This window comes from Phocoena sinus, chromosome 2 (genome assembly GCF_008692025.1).
Source record: "Phocoena sinus isolate mPhoSin1 chromosome 2, mPhoSin1.pri, whole genome shotgun sequence".
Taxonomy (NCBI): Eukaryota; Metazoa; Chordata; class Mammalia; order Artiodactyla; family Phocoenidae; genus Phocoena; species Phocoena sinus.
Window position 1 is genome coordinate 108,092,507 of NC_045764.1, and position 23,941 is coordinate 108,116,447.

Genomic DNA, 23,941 nt, shown 5'->3' on the forward strand with positions numbered 1-23,941 from the left:
TGCTATACTCAGGAGTAAAACATACAAAATGTCTTCCTTTTGCCAAAGCAGAATTAGGAGGATTGTGCAAACTTTTTATATTTTGTTAAGTCGTCTTTGTTGTAATTTCTTCTTTACACAAAGCTTTTGTTATTATAGCAATTACTATTGCTTTTACTACAGTGAAGGCATTCTCCTAACTTTTTGGTTAAACTTATGAAGTGAAAAACAATAACACAATAATAATTATATATGTAAAGTAAACATTTTATATAATGCTCAATTTGCAAGGAAGTTTGAATAATTTTTTAAAGTCCTATAGAGCCAGAAGACGGGTTTTATATTTTGGTTATTTTTGCCATAACAAAAGTATACTACTTATTTTTGAGAAAACATATCTGGTTTTGATTTTCCCATCAGAACTAAAACATATGGGAAAGCTAAGATGACTAATAGTTATGCCTCAACTTGTAGTTTGTCAGAAGAATGAAAACTGATGGTACTATGTCACAAAACATAATCTGATTTTCTGTTATTTACTCAAAATTCAGCTATCATGAGCTTGTTAAATGTTTTCAAAATTACTGAAATATTACCTCTTTAGCCTATGAATTACAATTATAAATGTCTATTTCCTCAGTTTCTAATTGATTCTTTGTGCATCCCTCTGTTAACGTTTTAAAAATTATGATAGGAATAATGATAATAGCTAATAATTATTGAGTGATTATTCTGTGCAAGACACTTTACACGTGTTTACTATTTGGATAAATTTGGCCACCTCAACATACACATACACACACACGCACACACTGTTATCCTCACAATATACTTACCTTTTATTGAGTAGATTAAAATTATATATGAAAGAGAAATTAGGAACCACTCTTTTATAAGTAGGTGAATGAAAAGGGATGTTAAAGTGTGGTAAAACCAATCTGGTAATTATTTTATTTTGGCAGTTATATTTTTTTTCTCCCCTCAGTGAACCACAAAGAAAGAAGATGGGTATGATTTTTACAGGGGTGAAATAAGTTGTCTGTCAGTTGGGTTTAGGCGACAGTCTGTCTGCAAGCCGTAAGATGATCTGCAGAGCGCCAGAGGAAAGCAGGCAGGATTCCTGGCTTGCAAGAATAGATACTGATCTACCTTAGCCACCTAAACAATGCCTCACCTGTTTGCCTTGTCCATACCTTATTTTACGTAGTCTAATGCTTGTTTTGTTTGACTTTTCTTTTATTTCTCTGGATCTGAGCTTTGATACACTTTGGGGAGTACATAAACATAGTGTTGTACTTGAACATCACCATACTTCTGAGTCCTCTGGTGGTTTAGGACCACCCCTCCCTCTCGAATAGCTCTGTTATTGAAAATTATGAGCCAGAGCTAAATTACTAGGCCTCATAGAGAAGTGGTTGATCCAGCAGCCTAGTGTCCAATAACACTGAATGTGAGATGCTGCTAATTACTGCCCTATGGACCTCGTTTAAAATTTCTTAAATTTCAACTTGTAAAAGGCTTTATTATTATTAATTCTTTCTCTTCCCAGCAGATAGTTGATAAGTTACTATAGTATTTAGAATTCTATCCACTTATTTTGGAGCATAACTATGTTACTATGTATTGCTCCGAGCACTAATGAAATACAAAACTACATTCAGCTTCCTAGTAAACTATAATATAAATATTTTACCAGCACTTATTATTAGTTTGCCATTTCCTGCTGACAGCTATTCCAACTTTGCCAGCAGGCACTGGGTCTCACAATTGTATTATGTTTTGAACAAATAGCGACAAACAAAAATTCTTGCAAAATAAATGAACAAGATTTCCTGGGGAAAGAAAACCTCTTCCAATGTTAAATGAATATTTCTTTCAAACTCTGACATGTAATATTATTTAATTTGCATATTGCACATTTCACTTTTACTGGAAAACAATTAAGTTAATGAGGAACTAAATAATGTGCGTTCAGGGATAATTTAACATTACTGCTACTTTAATTTTAATTTTTTTTAACGTTTTGCTGTTCTAGAGAAGCCCACATCCTAATACATTTATTGATAATAAAGGACTGTGGTTTTCAAATGTTGCAGTTTAAAGACTAGCAGAGAATAAAAGCACCTTTTCTAGAACCACAAAAGGAAAAGGTTCACATAAAACTTTGTGTTTTTACTGTCCTGCTAGGGAATACCATAAAACTTAGAATCGATGAAATCTAAAAATGCTAAAAATATATCTTATCTTTAAGCTGGTATGACATTCTAAAGCCCTTCTAACGATCAGTGATAATCTCTCACTAGCAGATACCGTCCACTCCTTTGTCCCAGTCTTGATTCATTATGATGTTGGATAAAGCACCACCTATGTTAAATCAAACTCTAACCTGCTCAATGTTTGCCCACTTGCAACTGAATGCAGCTAGAGAAAAAAAATCCAAATCAATGCTGACTAATTTCACCTTGAATTTAGGATCACTTTTCACTAGCAGGTCCTTCATACTGTCTAGAAATCATACTACATTTTCCTAGTTCATTAATAAGACTAAAATGATTATTCTAAATCTTCTTGCCTCAAATCTCCAACACTTCTTTCCTCATACTCATCTTAACCTGTTGACTGTGATTTCTACTCCACTAAGAAAACTGAAGCAAGTGGAAGGGACTTTCCCCTACCTCTACATCTCTTGACCTAACTCTCTGTGCAAATTTACTTGACCTTTAATTACCATACTCCTAAAGGCTAGCCCTCAACTGCTGTACTAGATTCTATCCCTTTCCCACTGACTCTGTGATGTGGGACTAATCATTCTCTCTTCTCTTTTCTGCGCCATATATATTTCCTTCGATACTGGATGGTTCACATTGGCACATACACATGCTGCTATTTCTTGCTTTCCTAAAAAAAACCCCTCACTTTTGACTCTACTTCCCCTTCTGGCTCATTCCCCTTACAACCTTTCCTTTTCTCTCATTCCTTTTAAAACAAAACTTGAAAAAGAGGTTTCTACGTGTGTTTTCCAATTTCTCCCCCCTCTTCTTTCTTTAATCCATTCCAAACAGATTTTTAGCCACAGAACTCTAGTGAAATTGCTTTTATCAAGGTCAACAATGAACTCCATGTTGCTAAATCCAGTGGTCAATTCTCAGGCCTCATCTTACTTGGACTCTCATTAACATTTGACCAAATTGATCACTATTGCCTTCTTATTTCACATACAATATCCTATTTTTGAGTAATTTATGTTGGTGCTATTTTCAAAATGTATCCAAAATTCACCCACTTCTTGCCACCCTCATGGCCACAGCTCAGGTCTAAGCCACTCTCCATATCTCCTTTGGTTTATCACAACAGCCTCTGCTTCTGCCCTTGTCTCTCTTTAGTTTTTATTCAACCAGTAGCAAGGAAGGAAATGTTCAAATCTAACTCATATAATCTCATTTTTCTGCTCAGCCTCCTCCTGTGGTCTTATTTTAGTCAGGCTAAAAGCCAAAATTTTCACAACGATATACAGGGCTCCGCATTACCTGTGCGCTTCCTTACCTTGTGACTTCCAGCCGTTTACTCTCTTCCTCCATCATTCTCTCTGTGCACACTAGTCTCCCAACTGTTTATCAGTTATACCAAAACTGCTCCTGTCACAGGACCTTTGCATTTCCTGTTCCATCTGCTGGGAAAGCTCCCCTTCCCCCCAGCCACACACACATATAAACATGGCTCACTCCTCACTTCCTTTACATAGATGTCAATGCGTCCTTACAGACTATAAGATCAAAAATTTCAACCCTTCCCCCATGATTCCTATGACTCTTCCCTGTTTTATTTTCCTCCTTACTATTTAACAAACGCATTATATATTATTTTGCTTATTCATTGTTTGACTTTCCCACTAGAAAGCTCCATGATGCCAGGGCTTTGTCTTTTCTATCTTATTTTTTTTTTTTTTTTTTTTTTTTTTTTTTTTGTGGTACGCGGGCCTCTCACTGTTGTGGCCTCTCCCGTTGCGGAGCACAGGCTCCGGACGCGCAGGCTCAGCGGCCATGGCTCACGGGCACAGCCGCTCCGCGACATGTGGGATCTTCCCGGACCGGGGCACGAACCCGTGTCCCCTGCATCGGCAGGCGGACTCTCAACCACTGCGCCACCAGGGAAGCCCTCTATCTTATTTTGTCTGTGATAATTTCCAGTGCTTATAACAAGGCCTAAGATAAGCTGATAAGTATCTTAGGTGATATAGTGAATATATCACTATATATTGAATATAAGTGAATAGATGGATGAATGAATGAATAAATAAAGATTTAAGGAGGACTGTGTAAAGAAAACATTTTATTAAATTTTAATATTTTTAAATTGTTTATTAGTTGTATGGTGTCTGATGGATTGAGGAAATAATGTATTTTCCTCTCTGATTCTTCTGGTCTGTCCCATCAGTGTTATTTGGCAGTGGAAAAAAAATGAAGTCCTGATGCATGCTAAAATATGGATGAATATTGAAAGCTTTATGCTAAATTAAAGAAGTCAGTCACAAAAGACCACATATTGTATAACTCCATTTATAAAAACTGTCTAGAATAGGTAAATCTATAGAGATAGTAAGTAGATTATTGGCTGCCAGGGTTGGGGAAGGAAGGAATAGGGAGTGACTGCAAATGCATACGGGGCTTCATCTAAATTGAGATAGTAGTGATGGTTGCACAAGTCTGTGAATATACTAAAAACTGAATTGTATACTTTGGAAGACTGAATTTTACAGTATGTGAATTATATCTCAATAAAGCTATTAAAAACAGTATTCTGTTGTTACATGTTTCTGACAATGTAAATTTTGTTCATGATTTAGGTGTTCTTTTCCTTTGATTACATTAACTTTCTTGTACAACTTTTTCTTATTTTGGTTCATAATTACATTGCTTTACATTTTTTTGTTACACCATTGTCTCAGAGCCAATTTTGTACCAAAACTGTAAAACTTGTTTCCATATATTCAAACACATCAGGCAACATATTCATTTCTTTTCTTTATATTTTATTTTCTTGGATATGTCTATTCTTCTGATCTAGCCTGTACAATCAGCAGTTTAGGACTACTGCCTAGTTGTTTTCCTGGAAGATTTTTCATCACCTTGAAAATCACCTTGTTTCTTTCCTGAGTTTGATTTCCTGTTTGCTGAATTGCTGGACTCCATTTCATTGCTTACTTCTTTGAGTTGGTGGAGTGCATCTTTAATAGCTTCCTAAGAAAGGCTGACTAGAAGGTAAATTATTTTAGAAATTATCTAAAAAGTCTACACTCTAGTTTCACACTTGATTGATAGTGTGGTTGGAAATAATTTTCTCTTGGAATTTTAAAGTTATTTCTCCATTTTTTCCACTTTCTATTGAATGATGCTACTGAGTTGTTGAATCTTGCTTGTAATTTTGACTGGGTTTTTTTGTTTGTTTGTTTACTTGTTTAGACTTCAAAATGTAATTAATGCTCCTAATTTGTCTAAGGCAAGTCTACTCATTCAACATGAAGTGGAACGTTTCTACAATGATGAGGAACATAGGACAGTTTAGAATTCAATTTATTAATCTAGTCAATGTATAATCCTCAATGAATTCATCTAATAAGACTAATGTAACTTTTTAAAATTTTGCTAAGTTTACTGGAATTCCATTTAGAATAGTGGTCAGATGGTGGATCATCAACTAAAATGAAATCCTCTTCTGTAAAACTTTTTTTCTTTAAAATTATGACAAAGTCATTCTATAGAGAAACAAGCTTTCAGTCACCAAAGTATTGATCAGGAAACAAGCGACTAGAGCAAATACTACAAAGAGAAGATAATTTTTGAACTGACAACCCATTTATTTATATTTACCAGATAATCACTTCACCTCCTTCAACACTTTGATCATGAAATAAAGGACTGAGGAAATTAACTGGATTAATTCAGTCAAAAAAATTGTCAATTTTTATTTAAATTGTTTCCAAGGGCTTTCAATCAGGTGGGAGGGTGGGCATGTGAAAAAATATTCTCTATCCACCTGCCCTGGGCATATATCAGAATCCCAGCAATGGGAGTTGGGAATATAGGGCTATGTGAGGAAGGGGAGAAGGGAGATGCCCGTGTTTTGCAAGAGTTTCCCCCTAGGGAATTCAGATATATCTCCGTCCTGGTTTAACCAATGTAGGCTTGTATTTGCACTTTAGCCACTTTGCTGAGTCTCTCAATTGCCTTTTCTCTACCTAGCACTGCTACTCCTCCCTCCTCTCCATTTTTGGAAGGATAGCTAATTGTGATAAAGTGAGACGTTTTGTGGTAAAGAAGATACAGTTTTAATACCGTTAAAACATTTCAAAAAGCAATACAATTAGCTAAGCACTTATGTTTTATTAGTAATAGCAAGCAAAATTAATAAGTAAATTCAACTAAAAATGATTATGTGTCAGAGTGTATAGTTTTTACATTGACATTTCACATAATCTGACTTTGCTTAGAAGAGAAATCACTCGGCTGTTAAAATTACTTTTAAAGAGCTGTCAAAATTGGAAAAACTGCTGTCAAAAATGTGATAAGAAAAGTTTAAAAATGGTAAAGTATGTTGACTTAGACAAAAAATATTATCTTCATAGAGGAAAACTTGAATATTTATCATTATCTTCAAAAGGGATGATTTTTTTCCCCCTGAAATTGGACATCATTGTTTTAAGATTTGTATTCTGACACATGTATTTTCACTTTAATAGCAAAATGAATGAAACCATTTATATTTGTTCCACAATGAGAACATCTCCAGGTCCTAGAAAATGCTAAAATATTGATGTCATCCTTACACCTTCTTACTACTATTTATTTTGTTCTATTTTTAATTGAAGAGGAATTTTATTTTATTTTTAATTTATTTTTATTTTTTTGCAATACGCGGGCCTCTCACTGCTGTGGCCTCTCCCGTTGCGGAGCACAGGCTCCGGACGCGCAGGCTCAGCGGCCATGGCTCACGGGCCCAGCCGCCGCGGCGTGTGGGATCTTCCCGGACCGGGGCACGAACCCGTGTCCCCTGCATCGGCAGGCGGACTCTCAATCACTGCGCCACCAGGGAAGCCCCCAATTTTTATAGTTTTATTCTACCTATTCAAATTGTAAACAAATCATATTATCTCCCACATGTCAGATACTTCATTATGGGTCTCAGTCAAGCGCCACAGAGAGTTTGAATTCCAGAATGGTTTAATTTTGAGACTTCACACTAACCTTCACTTAATGATTGATCCTTCTGTCTCTATCATAATGTAATTCAAAAGACAAATATTTGAGGACATTCAAATTGACGATGGATAGACTGGTAAAACTAACACCTCTTTTAAATTGTTTCCATTTTACAATGAGCAAAATCTGTCAATAATTCAAACCTTGAAAAGTTGACTTCTCTTTGAAATAAAGAGCCACTAGGATTCTCCAGAATACTCTAAACATTTGATTACTGAGTCTTAATAAAAATGAATAAGGACTTATATCTAGATGAATAAAATATGAAATAAAATACACGATTTTTCTCCTAGTTATTTCCACTTTCCATTCATATATACATATATAATATGTAAATTTTAAAGTTGTTTATGCTGAGTAACTATAGTATTTGCTCTAATTGTGTGATCTTGGGTTTTTGTCTCTTTTTCCATACATAAAATACAAGTAATTGTAGTTACCACCCAACTGGCACATTCACAAAAATTTTATGAGAATTAGTATACAAGTGACTGTATGAACTTTGTAAATGTAAATTTAAACAGTCCTGTTTTATTTTATAAAGAAGAAAAACAAAGTAAAGACATAGCTATAATGGAATGGATTATTTGAGTGAGAATTGTAGAAGAAAAAAATTTTCCTTGAAGAAAGAGTATTAATACAATTGTCCATGTTGAGCAAAGAATACCATTTTATGGTATCTACTATTTTATTGCTGTGTGACATAATTTAGGGCTAGCTATTATATTTCCTAATATTTATATAATCTTATATTTTAACACCACTACATTTAATCATCAAAGTTTCTAAAACACACCACAAAATATATGCATCCTAACACATGCAAGCTTAAATAATAAAGGTACTTAACAAACATTACCACAAATGAGATAAATGTAATTTCATGGCCTTAACCTGAAATGCCACCATAAGTTTAGGGGATGTCAACTGTAAAGAAAACTAAGTGTGAAGCTTGCAAATTTAAACACATCTAAATTTGAATATATAAATCTTATTGTTCTCAGAACCATGTTGACATACCCTTATTACTCACCTGCATAAGAAACTACAAATTTAGAACTCTAACTGGTAATCCAAAATACAGTATATGTACACTGGAGAAAAGTTTGTGTTGCTATGGGAACTTTGGCTTTTGTTTACATTATGTTGCAAACTATATTATGTGCCTTGGTTCACCTTAATGACTACCTTCATATATTGCTAATTATACTATTTTCCCTCATTCACTCTGATGATTAACTCCTTAAGGTTAACATTGCTCATCTTTATTGAGTTAGTTCATATTTTTCTTGAACACAGAAATACGAACTTAACGTTTACCTTCATTTGTGAAAATTGCATTATGCATGTCACCATCACCTGTTCATTACATTAAGTAAAACGAGTTCTGGCTTTTATAAAATTTGCAAAATTACATTTATGAAAATTATAAGCTTGACCTTGTTTGCCTATAGGAGTAACATATTCCAAATTGTAGAAAATAAAATTTGTGCACATTTTTTGTTTTGGATGTAAAAATATATAACTTCTTTATTCAAAATTTCTTGCAGCATTGTAAAAGAGGAAATCTAAGCTATTAAAAAATTGTTCACACTTTCAATACACAGGCAAAGATATGATGAAATATTCATTATGGTTATGCAGAATCCCCTCTGTGTTATTAGGACTCTATAGAGCTAAGTGAATGTGTTAAATTATAAATATGCCTATAGAACAGATATTGAATCTCAAAGTTTTAGTTATCTTTCTATATTTTTCAATTAAAAACCTTGAAAAATCAGAAAAATTTCAGAATAAAAACTATGTATTGGTTATTTTAATTAGGATAAACTGGTATTAATATATTTATTCCAAAATGGTCATTGGGTTCCTACTATTGCTAGGTATGTGCTGGGCATGGGTATTCACGATAAGACAGGTAAGCTCTCATGAGGTTATAAACATGTAAAGAAGTAATTACAATATGGTTTTTCAGATCCTATATTTTGTAAAGCTGCTGTAAAAACCCTTAATTTTTTTTTTTTTTGCCTTCAGAAGCATATTTATTGTATTTGAGATGATACGTCAGGTGCTCTCTGAGCTACAAAAGGGTAAAAGAAAATCCTCTAATTACAAATTGATGAAAGTAAAACGTAAGATGTTTTTTCACAACAGTGTGAACCACATACTCAGAAATTGACATGGGTTTACTACAAATGATCTAATTCCTATATGGCTACTTTTATAACTTCATACAGATAATGAGTTAAGCCAAAATGCACTATAATATTTGGTAGAAATCAAGACCAGTATCTTTAGTACATTACAAAATGCATTTTAATATCCCAAAGAAGCAAGACTTGCCAGTAGGTGTTTAAACATAAATTAACTACAGTTACAAAGTTCTATTCTTGACAGCATTTGCCCTTTGGGGCAGTCTCCCACTTTCCAGAGGATAAAGGCCCAGAGTAGAATCAGCAGCATAACACATACACAGAAGTCCATATTGTAAAGGCTATAAAGATTTGCTGCGCAGTGAGAAGATGCCTCTGCTCTTTCTCACTGCATACAAATTATGTGAATTGTGTTGCCTATCTCTTGTCATGTTCTTCTTTGTTGGTCAAATACTTAGCAGCTATGCTTCCAACCGGAGGATCTACAGAGTTGCAGTCTGTCAATGTCAAAGGGAACAAATTGACCACAAAATCTTTGAAATAGTAAAGCAGGACTCTAGCTGTCTTTAAGGATACCCAAACAGATGACTCCTTGACTGTTGATGTTGCAGTGATAGATTGTGGTGTGAAAAGTAACGTTTGGCAGCTTAAATGAATAACTGGATGAACATGTGATATTTAGAAAAAATACACCACTTTCATACACAGGACCTGATGGACCAAGTATAGTCAGTCTCTGTTCATAGGTGCTATCTCTTTTAGGTCCAGCACTTCGGTTAGGAGGAGGGTCAAAAGTGATTTCAGCTAGCTCCTTCTGAATTCTTTTTGCACTACTGTAGTAGAAAATTTGCAGTGGTTTTGCTGGGGACTTCAGACTTTTTCTTTTGCTGTGTGGTAAAAGGTTTTCCTCTCTCACGTTTTTGGGGTATGTATGTATGTAATGATTTATATTCTATGCTTTCACTCCACTTATAGTTATAAAATATTTGCTATATTCTCCATATTGTACAATATACCCTTGTATAGTATTTTATACCTAATAGTTCGTACTTCTTAATCCACTCCCCCCTTTTCTCTCCCCACAGGTAACCATATATAGTTTGCTTTCTATATATGAGTCTGCTTCTGTTTTGTTATATTCGTTCATTTGTTTTATTTTTTAGATTCCACAGAGAAGTGATACCATACAGTATTTGTCTTTCTCTGTCTGACTCATTTCACTTAGCATATTGCCTTCCAAGTCCATCCACGTTGTTGCAAATGGCTAAATTTCATTCTTTTTTATGCCTGAGTAGTATTCCATTGTGTGTGTGTGTGTGTGTATATATATATATATATATATATATATATATATATGCCACATCTTCTTTATCCATTCATCTGTTGATGGACACTTAGGTTGCTTCCATATCTTAGCTACTATGAATAATGCTGCTATCAACATTGGGATGCACATATCTTTTTGAATTAGTGTTTTTGTTTTTTCTGGATATATACCCAGGAGTGGATTGCTGGATCATATAGTAGTTCTAATTTTAGTTTTTTGAGAAACCTCCAAACAGTTTTCTACAATGGCTGCACCAATTTACATTCCCACCAACTTCCCGTTTCTCCACATGCTCACCAACATTTCTTATCTGTGTTCTTCTTGATGACAGCCATTCTGGCAGGTGTGAGGTGGTATTTCATTGTGGTTTTGATTTGCATTTCCCTGATGATTAGCGATATTGAGCATCTTTTCATGTGTCTGTTGGCCATCTGCATTTCCTCTTTGGAAAAATGTCTATTCAGTTCTTCTGCCCATTTTTTAATCGGTTGTTTGTTTTTTTGATGTTGAGTTGTAAGAGCTATTTATGTGTTGGATATTAACCCCTTATCAGTCATATTATTTGCAAATATTTTCTCCCATTTGGTAGGTTGTCTGTTCATTTTATCAATGGTCTAATTAGGCCTCATTTGTTTACTTTTGCTTTCATCCCTTTGTCTTAGGAGACAGATCCAAAAAAACATTGCTACAATTTATGTCGAAGAGTGTTTTTTCTTGTTCTTAAAGCTCTGGAGCAGCAGTGTCTTTATGGTCTGCATCTGAACTACCTCTCCTGGTTCTGGGGTTCTTATCATTCAATCTTTGCCTATCATTGGAAATCCTGTGATGTTATTTCTTGAAAAATGTGATTGTGCACCTGGCCTGCTCATGCACTCCTACAATGTGAGGGTGAGAGAGAGAAAAAAAACCCTTCCTTAAGGTAATGGAGGTAGGTGGGGGAGGGAAGGGGAGGGAGCAGGGTGAAAAAAAGCCAAGGAGGCTTGTGCTGGGGAGTGTGGAACATTGAAAGTAGGAGGAGATTGTGCCCCTTAAGATTTCTTTCCAGAGGAGTTACTATTTTTTTGAGGGCATGGCACTGACTGTGTTTGGGGGCAGGTTGGTTTGGGTTGAGGCAGGGGTTTGTGGAGATAAGTATTATGTATGATACTGGAGTGATGGATACATGACACGCTGCCTTTGTCAAAATCCATGGCACAAGAATGAACTTTAATGTATGCAAGTAAAAAAATCATTTAGAAGGTTGGTAGATTCCACAATGTAATGTATACTGTGACAAAACAATCTAATTGTATAACATCTATTAAAGGAACTAAGGCTCCTTGGAGAAATGGCTGATTCTAAGCCTGGGGCAGGAAATATACAAGATAATCTGGGAGAACCTTGTAGTGTTAGAAAGAAAGAAAGTGCTCAACACACACACACACACACACACACACACACACACACACACACACACACAGTGATGGGAGTATGTCAAAGGGACACAGAAGCCAAGTGAAAGACTCCCTAATAGACAGAGCTGGAATGATTTGAGCAACAAAATAAAATAGTATTGAATTATAACCCAAAGTACAAGATATATATTCATGAGTCCAAACTGATATAAATAATTAAGTAAATAAACAAATGGGAGAGAACAGACACATTTCCTGTGCAGTAGAATTTTAAATAATTTATTTGGATACTCCACCCTCAAGAAGATGGAGCCTAACTCCTCACTTCTTAAGTGTGGGCTATGCGTAGGGACTTCCTTCCAAAGGGTATAGAATGGAAAGGGGGAAAAAAGAGTAACTTTACAGTGGAGAAACTTGACTCACTACCTCAACCAAGTGACCAAGATTAATATCAACAGTGACAAGTCACCTTGATAATATGTATTCTCGATGTGATGTGATGAGATGAGAATGACACTTTACCTCTGTGATCTTTCTCTCCAAAACACACAACACCAGTGTAATCATGAGAAAAACATCAGAAAAATCTCAATAGAAGGACATTGACCAACGTACCTGACCAGTACTCCTACAGTCTGTCATGGTCACCAAAAACAAGGAAAGTCTGAGTAACTATCACAGCCAAGAGGAGCTTAAGGAGAATTGACAACCAAATTAATGTGATATCTTGGATGGGACTGTGGAAGAGAAAAAAGCATTTGGTAAACACCAAGGGTATCTGAATAAGATGTGGACTTTAGTTAATAATAATGTATCAATATTTGTTCATTAATTGTGACAAATGTACCACACAAATATGTTTATAATAGGAGAAATGGTATATGGTGTATGGGATTCTCTGTACTACATCTGAAACTTCTCAGTAAATCTAAAACTATTACAAAATAAAAACTTTATTTAGATAAACCCTTACTAAACACTCTACTGGATCCCCTTTCTGCATTCTACCAAGCCAGACTGAATTTTCTAATTTTTATTTCCAGTGAACCCTCTAAGTCTGCAGGTCTGGCTCAGTCAGAATAACTGTCACCAAGGGTAAGAGGAATGTGAAAGCAACTTAAGCTGACAGAGTCAATTGCTTCAGGTTTTCTTTTTTAAAATTCTCTGGTATTATGCATCTGTCCTGTCTCTTCTGTTATTCTCCATTGATTGCTTTATAACTTCTCATTGCTTGTTACTGTCTTGTCATTGACCAAGTACGATTATCTCCATCTACAGTTCTGATTGTGACTACTTGCAGACCTTTAATGAACCATATGGTTAAACCCTTTCTACTTAAGTAGGACTGTTTGTATGTGTATTGCCAATGCCTTATTTATTTAAAGTAAGTCTCCTTCAAAAGGGAACCCTCATACACTGTTGGTGGGAAAGTAAGTCGGTGTAGCCACTGTGGAAAATAGTATGGAGATTCCTCAAAAAATTAAGAATAGAACTACCACATGATTCAACTATTCCACTTCTGGATATTCATCCAGAGAATACAAAAAGAGTAGTTCGAAAAGATATATGCACCCCTATATTTATCACAGCGTTATTTACAATAGTCAAGATAAGGAAACAACCTAAGTACCCATCAACAGATGGAAGGTTAAAGATGTGACATATATATATTCCATATATGTATATACATATGTATATATATGTATATACAGTGGAATACTAGTCATAAAAAGATGACAGCTTACCATGTGTGGCAACATAGATGGACCTTGAGGACATTACGCCAAGTGAAATAAGTCAGATGGAGAAAGACAAATACCTTATGATTTTATTCATATGCTGAATATAAAAAAAATCAAAGAAACAAAATAAATGTACAAACCAAACCAAGCAAAACCAAACACTTAGATACAGAGAATAGAGTAGTGTTAACCAGAGGGAAAAGGGGTCAGGGAGGGAAAATGGGTAAAAGGGTGTCAACTGGATGGTGATGGATGGAAACTAAATTTTTGGTAATAAGCAGGCTGTAGTGTATACAGAGGTAGAAGTATAATGTTATCTACATGAAACTTATTTAATGTTATAAACCAGTGCTATCTCAGTAAAAATAAGTAAGTATATAAACAAAATCAATCTCCTTCTTACCTCTCTGCATAACACCCACTTCTACCAATTTTGAATACCTTGTTCTGATCCTTCTCATCTCAACCTCACCAAACACACTTTTATCATTCTATGTCTTGATATAAAATAACACAGCAATTTGTTAAATTCTTGATATGAAAGAGAAGGGATTTAGTGTAAGTACCCTACACCCCAATCATTGCCTCACTTTATGTTATATTTTTAGTTTTATTACAAAGGATGATTGTTGTCATCATAGTATTATTTGCTATATTAACTATTAAATTATTTGCTACATACTTGCCAGTGTCATACTTAAACTAATATATTTTTTTCTTTTTTCTTTTTTTTTGGCTGCACCGCATGGCTTGTGGGATACTAGTTCCCACAAGGAATTGAACCTGGGCCCTTGGCGGTGAAAGCGCAGAGTCCTAAAACTGGACTGCCAGGGAATTCCCCATTTTTTCATTTTGAAATAACTTCAAACTTAAAGAAGTGTTGCAAGAATAGTACAGAAAACTCCTAGATATTCTTTTCTAAGATTTATTGATTTTTATTTTATTATTTATATATTTATTTATTTTTTTGACCACACAGCATGTGGGATCTTAGTTCCCTGACCAGGGATCAAACCCCTGTCCACTACAGTCCTGCAGTGGAAGTGTGGAGTCCTAACCACTGGACCATCAGGGAATTCCCTGCTGATTTTTAAATGAACACTTACCACATTTTCTATATCACCTCTCTCTGTCTCTCTGTCTCTCCCTCTGTTTCACCCTCTCAGCCTCTCTCTGTCTTTCTCTCTATATATAGTTTATATGTAAAAACTATATATATCTACATATGTATATGTAGTTTATTTTTCTAATCCATTTGAGAGTTGGTTGAGTACATTAAGCATTTTCCTCCTTTAAAACTTGAGTAAGATTTTTCAAAATACAAGGGAGCAATAACAAGTAAGGTGAATGTCTATAAGATCCTGGAAGATATGTGTCCATAATTTAGGAGGCCAAGACACTTTTCAAAGAAAGAAATAAAACACTATAGCTTGAAGTTTAGAAGCTTCAGGAAGAAAGTCTATAATTGCAGTGTGATTCCCTAATAATAGTATTTTAGAGGACAAGTTTACAGCTACCTTTAGACAGTGGGGAAGAAGCTCACAAGTAATCTTCTCCCAAGAGATGACATTGAATGGAGTGGGGCACCAACAAAGATGTTGTGACTCTAATGAGTTTAAGTATTATATCTATTCATATTTAAGCTGTTAATCTTTTAAAAATAACATGATAAAATAGAGCATAATAGGAAAATAAGTCTTATTTTAGAAGTATAGCAAAGCGGGCTGTCCAATGCAAAATTGTGAGTGAGATAATTTGAAGCAGAGAAAACATAAATACAGTATAAGCCCACATACCATGAAAAGCTAACAAATAGGGAAGGGAAGCAGCGGGGGACATCCCAGAGCTTTTAATCTTATTTTATGGTGGCATTCATGCACTGAAGAGAGTGAAAGAACAGCCCCCCACACTTCCAGAAATGAGTCAGTTTCATGTCTCAAGCTGATTATAAAGCATTCAAGGGTGGCGGCCTCCCACAGCTGACTTTAACTGTGATTGGAATAAGAGATGGCCTTTAGTTTGGGCTTACCCTTCGTACCCTGAAGCCTTAAAACCTGATTAACAGGTAAACTTGGAACTTCTTTAGGACCAAAACATTGGCTTACAAATAACTTTTCATTTATGTATTCTGAAAAAGACGGCTCAACAACAGGCCAGTTATGTATGCTTAAACCATGCTCCATGTCATTCGGCATACATTTGGCACACTAGACCGATTTTATAAGTTTAGGAACTCCATCTTAATTTTAAATGCTTTCAATTCTCCATTCCCATTCCCATCACAAAGAAAACCACTCCATCTGATGAACGTTAAGTCATACTGTTCTGCATAAATTCCCAATCTCTTATGAGAATCAGATTTTTTTTTTTTGGCCATGCCATGAAGCTTGTAGGATTTCAGTTCCCCGACCAGGGACTGAACCTGGGCCAGGGCAGTGAAAGCTGGGAATCCTAACCACTTGGCTACCAGGGAACTCTGGAGAATAAGAATTTTTATCAAACAGTGTGGATCCAGGACTATTTGTGGCCTAGAAGGGGACATTTTTTTCTAGTTAATGTCATGGTCTTTCATGACAAAACAGTGGGTAGAGATGCTTTAAAAAAATTTTTTTTGGTATTTTTTTCTTTTCCAATCACATGGAGTATTTCATATTTAGAGATTTCTTTTTAATTTTTTCTTCTGAATAGAAGCTTGCTTAGAATACATATAATAAAGAAAAAAAAAACAAGATCGGCTTTGCAGAAGGGAAGGAATTTCTACATTTTTCTTTGACTAAAAACAGAAGTCCTGAAACTTGCTTAAGGTGTTCATATTTCTGCTACACGTTTTCAAGTGTGAAGACTCAGCAATGAAACCACCTTTTTGCTGTTGTTGTTGTTATACGATCAACTTTGGCTAAATTAATTGTGATAGCATCAGAGCTACAAGATTGTAAGTATTGATACATTCCCTATCATCTGGCAAACAAGGAAAACCACATATATTGGATATTTCATATTTGTTATATTCCAGTATATAGAACAGGTTAATAAATCATACAGAGGAAATTTAAAACACTGCAGGCTGTAATTTAAGAAAAATGTTTCTTTGTTCTTCACAAAACTCCATTTATTTAAAACAAAATGTGGAATATTTCCAAGTCTAATTTGTGGCTACTTTACATCAAACATTAGGTATTCTTATTTATTTGTGTGAAAATTCATTGAAAGCATGGTAGGTTGAATTTAAGAGAAATGGAGGTTAGCTTTTTAATCATCATCTTTTTCCTGAGCTCAATTTAACCTGTTAAATCTGGTTTTTAAAAATGATGAGTCTGAAACAGTTGTAGTGGAATATTTGGAACGAAAAATCCTTTTTTCCCCCACGCTGTAGAAGTGCAAGCCAAATTAAAAGAGCATACAACCCAAAGTTGCATAGTGATATTCAAAAGGAAATTTCACAATTTCAATATGTGTAACATAATATGGAAGCTATATATGATGATTTTTTCGCAGTATCTCCTTGGTTTTCTTCTCAGATGAACGTATCTAAAAAGTACATCGAATTATTAAGGCTCTAGGAGTTTTAAAACCCCAACTATCCCACCCATACCCCACTAACTTGACAATAATGTGTATAATGGAATCTACTCAAACGCAATTTACATTCCATTTCTTCTGGGAGGAGGTTTATAGCAAAATTAAATTTTAACTTATTTTCCATGTGAAGCGAAAAATAAGAATGGGCACTATACCACTCCATATTCCTCCCAAATAAAGATAAATAAAGCACATAATTAATCCAGGCCAAGTAATCCAGGATTTACATAAGTGGCACTACACATTTTTGAAATGTCCTCCAAACTAAAGGTTTATAATGAGTGAGACAAGAAATTATAATTCACTCTATCAAAAATCTGAAGAGGGAGGGAATATTTTTGCTATGCACAAGCTGAATCAAGTTAATGAGGCATCTAACATTGCAAAAAGAACGTTGTCTATAAATAAATTCAGTCTGATTGGGATGTATTAGTTGTCTGATAATACTCTGTAGCCTACAGATGCTTGGGGTGGAATGTAGATTTCTTAAAAAAGGAAGGCCAATGGCATTACTTCTGTAAAGCTCCAGGTCATTTATTGTAAGTGACATTAAAAGAAAATTTCCCTTTAAAATATGGCTTGGCATTCAATATAATATTTCCAAAGCAACAAATTTAGCAGAAGACAAAACGCATTTTTCAACTGAAATCTACATGAACCTTGGAATTTGGGAAAAATATCTCTCCACTCATTTGTGTTTTTTTTCCATTGAAATCTGACTGTTAAGGTGCTACTCATAGACTACATACCTAAACTCTAGTGTCTAAGAAGATATAATTAGATTCTCAGCTATTGCTCAGTCTATACCTACAACCGTGCTCGTGGACTTATGCTTATTGTTGATGGGAGAGCTGGACTTTTATTAATGAGTACATGTTATATTTTATTAGCTTCCAGGTGTTTCTACAGAGTGGTGTGAATCTAATTCTTCCAATCAAATTAAAAGTTCAGGTATCACAGGGCTTGTTTTTTGTAGGATTGTAGGGTTTAGAAGTAGAGTACATTTTATATTGGCTATCCCTTTGCTTTCCTCTTAGAGGACTATTTTAAGTTGTCATGTACTCAGATTTATAACTCTGAAGATGCATGTCTCCTTGAAAGCATCTACCATATATTCAGTACAAATTTACTTCTACCACTTTTATCCTTCTGAAATTGTTTTTAAAATGTAAAATATATACATCTTTATCTAAAAATGTTCAGAGTAGGGAAACATACAAAGTGAAAAATAAAAGTCCCTACTCCCCCATCTTTCCACAAACCCAATTCTTACTCCCTAAAATTTTCTACTATTAGTGCTTTCTTGTGTATTACAGAAATATTTCAAGAATTCTACAAATTTTTAGGTGGCTCCTTTAGTTTTATTGACAGATTTTACAGGTTTTGACTTGGAATTCTGGGAGTGTTAGAGACTTTATTGATGATGAACATTTTTTCTCTAGTTTTTTTCTTTTTTTGTTTAATGTTAGTGTCAGAGTGAGGAGTATAATAAGAATATCTTTATACTGACACATTTTATTGGAAGTTCCTTTCCTTCATTTCATTCTTTCAAGTAATTCTCCTTACTCTGCCTTAATTAGATAAAAGGTCTGCAAAATTTAAAAAAAAATTGTTGTCTAAAATTTTCTCTAGCCACACTTACTTCTTCATCTACTCATTTTCCTTCCTCCAATCCTTTCCAAATGGAATCCCAGAATCTTAGGGTTGAAAGAGATTTTCAAAGTATGTAATCCAAGCTTTGATTGATAAATAAATGATATTCCCTATAATTTTATTGATCTCTGTTTGAAAACAAGTGATGAGAGATTTATTGCCTCAATGACATGTCCATTTTATTGTCTGCTTCTCTGTAATTAGAATTCAGTGCTCCTGACTAGGAGCACACCTTCTTGAGCCTTACAAAGTCAGTCTAATTTGTCTTCTAGTATCACTGCAAACATTTGAAGGTTTGCGTCTTGTTCTCTGATCATAAATCTTCCAGATGGCAGGATGAAACATTTCGAGTTCTTTCAGACATTTATCAAATGTCATAGCTTTCCATCCCTTCATGATTTTAATCCATTCCACACATCATTTACTGAGTAGTTACTACGTCTATGCTGGGGTTTACAGTGTCTATGAAATGATTTCAGCCTGGAGGAGTTTATCTTGGTCATAATCAGTTTCTACCAGTGAAAGGGGGTCAACAAAATATAAAGAAGCATATGTTTATGAAAATTTCATGGAATAAAGAGGATTGTGACCAGATAAGTTTAATGTTCAGCTAAATCTTTCAGTGGCTTCTGATTCTATTGGGAATAAAAATCCAAATTTCTTTTGGTCATCCACTAATTCCTTGCCAACTTCTGCAACCTCGTATCTTACTGTTCTCATGTCAGCACTACACTTCAGTCATATCAGCCTTTTGTAAGTTCCCCACACAAGCCAGTTTTTTTCTTGCCTTGGGGTCTTTGTACTCTTTCTTTTGCCTGGAATGCCCTGAACTTGGTAAAGTTTCAATACGTATTTGTTAAATGAATGAATGAATAAAGTTAAACAAAATTTTCTTCCTTCAAATCTTAGACTTCTCAGAGCTTTTAGTATGCAAATGTACAATCTAAATTTCTAAAAGGGTACCATAGTATGTAGTGATTACCAAATTTATTTGATCATAAACATTTTTTCATTCAGCATCTCCCCAGACTAACTTATTATGCACAAACTGAGAATTACGGTAGCACAAAAAATAGGATTTGAATCCTGGCTGCCACCAATAAACCTATGTGATCTTGGGCAAGATACTTGATCTCTCACAATCTACTGTTTATGCCTCTGAGGGAGACCAGTAGAGAGTCGATTTTTAGTTTTCTAGGTTCTGAAAAAAAAAAAAAGGAGCAAGAGAGAAAGTACTAGGTGGAAATTAAAACATTTTATTTCTAATGGATATCAGTGGGAGGACAGAGCTTAGTGTGAATGACAAATGAATCCATACACTGAACCCCAGTCATGGGTATTGATGGACCATTTCAAGAAGTGAGGTTTTTCTATTTATGAGTTGTATTATCTGTGGGCAAAGGAAATGACCCATAGGAGGCTCTAGCCCAAGTGTAACATGGGCTCACCTTCCCATGGGTTTTCTTCACCCTACTTGGACTTACTCATTCCAAACAATTAGGCTTCTCTCTTTATATCTTGCTTAGCATATCATGACCCTTCTAGGACTGGAGATTTGTCCTGATCACTTTTATTATCGAATGCAGCTTTGATCGGCTTAATCTACATATAAGTAGGGGGTTATGAAAGATTTCTGAGAAGAAAATGACATGATTCAACTGTGACTTTTGATTGATAACTGGAAGAGTGCTAGTTGGTAGGTACTAATGGTGAGTAGTAGGTCTCTGTTCGAAAGTTACCTCTTCAGAAAAGTTTGCTGACCATTCTATCTACAAAGGTCATAACTTTTAAATTACAGTCGCCTTCTTAGTCTGCTTTTTTTTCTTTAAAAAGTGTTGAGAAACATGATATTTTATTTGCTTTACTTTTTTATATCATAATCTGAGAATATATTATTTGATGTGTTTGTTGGTTTATTATCCCAATAGAATGACGTGAGAGCAGAGGCTTTGTTTTGCCCAGGGTGTTATCTCCAGAACTGAAAAGAGCACCTGAGACGTGATAAGTGCTCCATAATATTGGTCCAATAAAACAGTGACTAAATTGATTGGAAAGAGGAGACAGTGGATAGGAGAAGCATAGGAGATGCCCTGATATCAATTTATCGCATCACACCTCCAAATTCACCCTTCAACACCTGCTCTGCAGCTGTACCTTCTCCAGTGAAGTCTGAACCTCACTCTTGCAGAAAGACCCTCCCTCCAGTCCAAGTATTTTTTTTTCTTTTAGGTACTCTCTCATAACCCTAGGGAGATTTACTCTTTTATCATAGCTTAGTAATTATTTATATTAAACTTCTCCTGTTTGAATCACTGTGTTGTTTCTATCTCCTGATTGGACCCAGATTGATTCAGAATTGGTATAAGAAGTGGAATAGATCTCAGGAGGTAGACTCTTGAAGATGGGATTTTGAGATTGTTTGGCCATGCCCTTGAGCTTTAGCATAGTGCTGAGCTCCTTGTCAATGGGAAATAGATGCTAGTAATCCATGGCTTGTAGTGGCATCACAGTTAATTAAGCTACCAACTGGGGTTAATTGTAATGAAGTGCAAACTAAAGCACATTTCTTGGGAACTCAAGCGGCTGTTACACTTAACCAGATGGGAATAATGAATTCTATAATGACTGGAATGTGGGATGAAATACCGTTGTGTGCACCTGAGCAGTTATAGAGAGAAAATAATAATCTTAACTCAATTACTTCTAAATTTAACTCATAAGTTCACAACCAGAGATTTTCTATGATGTTCCTCAAACTATCTTAATTCTTGTAGTTACAGGAGTGATACTGGTGAAAATCAAATGCAAAATGTAATTGTGTGAGTTGCTGAATTACAATGACAGGTAAATTCACACTCTTGCTAGGTTTCTCATGTGAAAGTGGAAAAGAATGGAATTCTGAAACTTGCAGTGGGGACTTCTGGTTGGACCTAAGTGAAACTGACAATCTTGAACCCACATGCCATTCTGAGACTCCCTCATCAGGGAAAGTAGCTTGCTTTCTGGTGTTCAAAGAGGCTAGCCTTTTCTGCCTGAAAAATTGGTGATAATCACACTTGAAAAGATGCTTTGGAAGGGGATGCTTACTGTCCTAAAGATATACCACAACCTCCCCTGTTGCCACACTTAATTTTCAAAGATAAGGTGATTCTGTCAACTAGTAAAGGTCAGCAAAGACTCCAAATAAGAATGTGCTTCCTCATAGAGATCTTTCAAAGTTGCTAATTGATCACAGAGTCTCTAGGAATGAAATAGATAGACTAACAGATTATTTCTTGATCTATACGATGGGAAAAACTCTAAGTCTGGTATCCAAAAAGCTAACTTGAGTTACCACAGTCTCTCACCCAGTTTCAAGATATGTCAGTTCACAGACTCAAGGTCCTTGATTGAAAGGGAAGCCAGTTGCCACTGAGGAAGGATTTTGCATCATTGCCGTAAGGATACACATAAATCTTCCTTCAAGCCTTTTCCAACTGGACCAGCAGCATTCCTTTAGAAAAATTCCTTTAGAAAACACTCTATTAGAAAACTCACAAGCTTACATGTTTGAATAACTGGAGGGCAGAGTTCAGGGCAACGATAGGCACTGGAAAATAAGGAAAATATCCTGGAAATAAGACAACCAGAGAAAGGATATCTCCAAATTTGTTTGTAAAATTTACGTAAGTCCTTGGCTGATCTATGCCCAGGGCAGACTCAAGCGAAACTTGACAGAATTAAAAAGAGATAATGCCATAATCATGGTTAGAAATTTTAACAACCCTCTCTCAGCAACTGATAGAACAATTAGAAAAAAAATCAGTAAAGATCTAGAAGATCTGAACAATATTATCAACTGCCTTGACCTAATTGATATTCAACAAGAGTAGAATACACATTCTTACAACTGCACAGAATATGTTCACCAAGATAGAGCAATTGCTGGGATATAAAAGAAAGCCTCAATAAACTGAAAAGAATCAAAATCTTACAAAGCATGTAAATAAGTAACTATGTAAGTAAGCATAGTACCTGGGACATTTTTGTTACTTAATAACAAAAATCTGTTGATTGAGTTAATTTATGCATAAACAGATCATGGATCTTGGTTTTGAAAATAACCTCTTAACCATAAGACACAGTATATTGTGTTTCAACACAAACTGCAGGTGACTTGGTAATAGCAACCACGTAGTGGATGCTGTGATGTGATGCCAAGATCCTTCTTCTGGAATGAAGGCCTTACTCCTTCTGCTGCTATAAGTGCTACTAGCATCAAGCTCTCAGCTGTCAGCTACCTAAATGGAGGGATTATTTCAGGTGCAATGAGTATCCTTGTTCAAGGTCACAATCTTTACTGGGGCTGCAACACCCAGTAACTATTTGAAGTATAGATATAAAGACCTGAACCATTCATCCTGTCTTGGAATAAGGGCCATCCAGCTTCAGAACCCCCCTGCAGGGTTGACTGAGGCCTTCATTTAGACTGTGTGAGAGCTCACTTTCTCTCACTGCACAATCCTTCTTCCTCTGTTTCCTTCTGCAGTGTGGACGCTGAGAGCACTTAATAAATCTTAATAAATCTTCTGAGCACTCAGTTTCATTTATTCCCAGAGAAGCAACTTGCAACAAGCCCTTAGAGAGGAGTGCTAATTAGATTTAGCATATCTCCCTGTGAAGGTTTTCCATTTTCCTGGCTGTTGTATCTTCTTTTTTAGTTGTTATAAATTCTTTGTTGGTACTCTAGATTCTTGAAGTTTCCAAAGAATCGGTTTTAGACTGCTGCCATAACAAATTATCACATTAATATTAGTGGGTTAAAACAATATACATTTATTATCTCACAGTTGTATAGGTCAGAAGTCTGTTTGGGCTC

The 23,941-nt window shown here is 35.2% G+C and overlaps 1 pseudogene; it reads right to left on the bottom strand.

The window, feature by feature from the left end:
- Positions 1–9,805: 9,805 nt before the first annotated feature.
- On the bottom strand, positions 9,806–13,888 carry LOC116748605 (annotated as a pseudogene).
- Between the last annotated feature and the right edge of the window lie 10,053 nt (positions 13,889–23,941).